Here is a 291-nt window from a genome sequence, read left to right as displayed (position 1 = left end):
CCATGTTCAGGGAAAATGCCTATCAATTGAACGATCAGAAGATTGAAGAATTTAGGCATTATTGTTGTTGTTGTATTTGGGATAAATTATGGTCGTTGGATTAAAACATTTATATGATAGTTGGATTAAAACATTTATATGATACTTTATATTGATTTTTAGTTAATTTATGTGATATTTTTTTACTACATTCGATGTAATAACGATCTCATACAAAAAATATATTTAGAGAATGATTCATCAATTGATCAATTATATAACACCATAAAAAATGAAAGCAAGTTGTGATTT

Source organism: Primulina huaijiensis, chromosome 8 (genome assembly GCF_012295235.1).
Source record: "Primulina huaijiensis isolate GDHJ02 chromosome 8, ASM1229523v2, whole genome shotgun sequence".
NCBI classification, from domain to species: domain Eukaryota; kingdom Viridiplantae; phylum Streptophyta; class Magnoliopsida; order Lamiales; family Gesneriaceae; genus Primulina; species Primulina huaijiensis.
Note: the sequence above shows the minus strand (reverse complement) of the source record.